Source organism: Canis lupus, chromosome 34 (genome assembly GCF_011100685.1).
Source record: "Canis lupus familiaris isolate Mischka breed German Shepherd chromosome 34, alternate assembly UU_Cfam_GSD_1.0, whole genome shotgun sequence".
In the NCBI taxonomy this organism is placed as follows: Eukaryota; Metazoa; Chordata; class Mammalia; order Carnivora; family Canidae; genus Canis; species Canis lupus.
The window spans coordinates 25,427,288-25,430,898 of NC_049255.1; the positions used below are offsets into that span (position 1 = coordinate 25,427,288).

The 3,611-nt window shown below is 38.2% G+C and overlaps 1 non-coding gene across 1 annotated transcript; it reads right to left on the reverse strand.

Annotated features, from left to right (window-relative positions):
- Nucleotides 1–2,904: 2,904 nt before the first annotated feature.
- LOC119867543 lies at nt 2,905–3,011 on the reverse strand. The gene has a single exon (XR_005384062.1). It is a non-coding gene; the product is annotated as a U6 spliceosomal RNA (small nuclear RNA).
- Between the last annotated feature and the right edge of the window lie 600 nt (nt 3,012–3,611).

Genomic DNA, 3,611 nt, shown 5'->3' on the forward strand with positions numbered 1-3,611 from the left:
GCTATAAACATCGGGGTGCAGGTGTCCCGGCGTTTCATTGCATTTGTATCTTTGGGGTAAATCCCCAAAAGTGCAATTGCTGGGTCGTAGGGCAGGTCTATTTTTAACTGTTTGAGGAACCTCCACACAGTTTTCCAGAGTGGCTGCACCAGTTCACATTCCCACCAACAGTGTAAGAGGGTTCCCTTTTCTCCACATCCTCTCCAACATTTGTTGTTTCCTGCCTTGTTAATTTTCCCCATTCTCACTGGTGTGAGGTGGTATCTCATTGTGGTTTTGATTTGTATTTCCCTGATGGCAAGTGATGCGGAGCATTTTCTCATGTGCATGTTGGCCATGTCTATGTCTTCCTCTGTGAGATTTCTGTTCATGTCTTTTGCCCATTTCATGATTGGATTGTTTGTTTCTTTGCTGTTGAGTTTAATAAGTTCTTTATTGATCTTGGAAACTAGCCCTTTATCTGATATGTCATTTGCAAATATCTTCTCCCATTCTATAGGTTGTCTTTGAGTTTTGTTGACTGTATCCTTTGCTGTGCAAAAGCTTCTTATCTTGATGAAGTCCCAATAGTTCATTTTTGCTTTTGTTTCTTTTGCCTTCGTGGATGTATCTTGCAAGAAGTTACTATGGCCGAGTTCAAAAAGGGTGTTGCCTGTGTTCTTCTCTAGGATTTTGATAGAATCTTGTCTCACATTTAAATCTTTCATCCATTTTGAGTTTATCTTTGTGTCTGGTGCAAGAGAGTGGTCTAGTTTCATTCTTCTGCATGTGGATGTCCAATTTTCCCAGCACCATTTATTGAAGAGACTGTCTTTCTTCCAATGGATAGTCTTTCCTCCTTTATCGAATATTAGTTGACCATAAAGTTCAGGGTCCACTTCTGGATTCTCTATTCTGTTCCACTGATCTATGCGTCTGTTTTTGTGCCAGTACCACACTGTCTTGATGACCACAGCTTTGTAGTACAACCTGAAATCTGGCATTGTGATGCCCCCAGATATGGTTTTCTTTTTTAAAATTCCCCTGGCTATTCGGGGTCTTTTCTGATTCCACACAAATCTTAAAATAATTTGTTCTAACTCTCTGAAGAAAGTCCATGGTATTTTGATAGGGATTGCATTAAACGTGTAAATTGCCCTGGGTAACATTGACATTTTCACAATATTAATTCTGCCAATCCATGAGCATGGAATATTTTTCCATCTCTTTGTGTCTTCCTCAATTTCTTTCAGAAGTGTTCTATAGTTTTGAGGGTATAGATCCTTTACATCTTTGGTTAGGTTTATTCCTAGGTATCTTATGCTTTTGGGTGCAATTGTAAATGGGATTGACTCCTTAATTTCTCTTTCTTTAGTCTCATTGTTAGTGTATAGAAATGCCACTGATTTCTGGGCATTGATTTTGTATCCTGTCACGCTACCGAATTGCTGTATGAGTTCTAGCAATCTTGGGGTGGAGACTTTTGGGTTTTCTATGTAGAGTATCATGTCATCGGCGAAGAGGGAGAGTTTGACTTCTTCTTTGCCAATGTGAATGCCTTTAATGTCTTTTTGTTGTCTGATTGCTGAGGCTAGGACTTCCAGTACTATGTTGAATAGCAGTGGTGAGAGTGGACATCCCTGTCTTGTTCCTGATCTTAGGGGAAAGGCTCCCAGTGCTTCCCCATTGAGAATGATATTTGCTGTGGGCTTTTCATAGATGGCTTTTAAGATGTCGAGGAATGTTCCCTCTATCCCTACACTCTGAAGAGTTTTTATCAGGAATGGATGCTGTATTTTGTCAAATGCTTTCTCTGCATCTAATGAGAGGATCATATGGTTCTTGGTTTTTCTCTTGCTGATATGATGAATCACATTGATTGTTTTACGGGTGTTGAACCAGCCTTGTGTCCCAGGGATAAATCCTACTTGGTCATGGTGAATAATTTTCTTAATGTACTGTTGGATCCTATTGGCCAGTATCTTGTTGAGAATTTTTGCATCCATGTTCATCAGGGATATTGGTCTGTAATTCTCCTTTTTGGTGGGGTCTTTGTCTGGTTTTGGAATTAAGGTGATGATGGCCTCATAGAACGAATTTGGAAGTACTCCATCTCTTTCTATCTTTCCAAACAGCTTTAGGAGAATAGGTATGGTTTCTTCTTTAAACGTTTGATAGAATTCCCCTGGGAAGCCATCTGGCCCTGGACTCTTGTGTCTTGGGAGGTTTTTGATGACTGCTTCAATTTCCTCCCTGGTTATTGGCCTGTTCAGATTTTCTATTTCTTCCTGTTCCAGTTTTGGTAGTTTGTGGCTTTCCAGGAATGCGTCCATTTCTTCTAGATTGCCTAATTTATTGGCGTATAGCTGTTCATAATATGTTTTTAAAATCGTTTGTATTTCCTTGGTGTTGGTAGTGATCTCTCCTTTCTCATTCATGATTTTATTAATTTGAGTCTTCTCTCTCTTCTTTTTAATAAGGCTGGCTAATGGTTTATCTATTTTATTAATTCTTTCAAAGAACCAACTCCTGGTTCTGTTGATCTGTTCCACAGTTCTTCTGGTCTCGATTTCGTTGAGTTCTGCTCGAATCTTTATTAACTCCCTTCTTCTCTTGGGTGTAGGATCTATTTGCTGTTTTTTCTCTAGCTCCTTTATGTGTAAGGTTAGCTTTTGTATTTGAGTTCTTTCCAGTTTTTGAATGGATGCTTGTATTGCGATGTATTTCCCCCTTAGGACTGCTTTTGCTGCATCCCAAAGATTTTGGATGGTTGTATCTTCATTCTCATTAGTTTCCATGAATCTTTTTAATTCTTCCTTAATTTCCTGGTTGACCCTTTCATCTTTTAGCAGGATGGTCCTTAACCTCCACGTGTTTGAGGTCCTTCCAAACTTCTTGTTGTGATTTAGTTCTAATTTCAAGGCAAAAAATATGGAACGCTTCACGAATTTGCGTGTCATCCTTGCGCAGGGGCCATGCTAATCTTCTCTGTATCGTTCCAATTTTAGTATATGTGCTGCCGAAGCGAGCACTGACCTTACCAATTTAGGGAAAAAACTCTTTAGAGTTGTATTTAGTGGTCTTTTAAGACAACATGTGATTCAACTTTTATTTACTTTCTTCTTGGTCAAATATGTTGATTAATCTGACTTTTGGTTACAAGAGAGAAGTCATTTGAATTAACCTTTCTCTCTCTCTTTTTAAAAAAAATCTCAATTCATTCCTGTCTGGACATATGTGTCATTTGAAGAAGGATTAATGACCACAGTTACATCAACACTGATTGTAAGCCAGACACCTGATGAGGAGCTTCTCCTCTGAGTATCAGAGTAAGCAGATAAAATGAAAAACTCTAACCTCCATGGCTTTCTTGGTATTAAAAAGTATAAATTTAATCATCCATTTCTTTATTTTGGCACTACTAAGAATCATGTTTTGTTTGTTTCATTTTGTTTTAATTACATTTTAACTTGAGGGACTATGTCCGTGAAATGAAGTTGATTACCAATAGTCATTATCCAATTTTATGCAGTTGACTACAAACCATCCTAGCACCTCTTCTGTTTGCCTGGAAAGCCAATTCATTTTTTTGTGTTCATAAATAATTTCTGTGCTTTAATAATGTTTGGTGC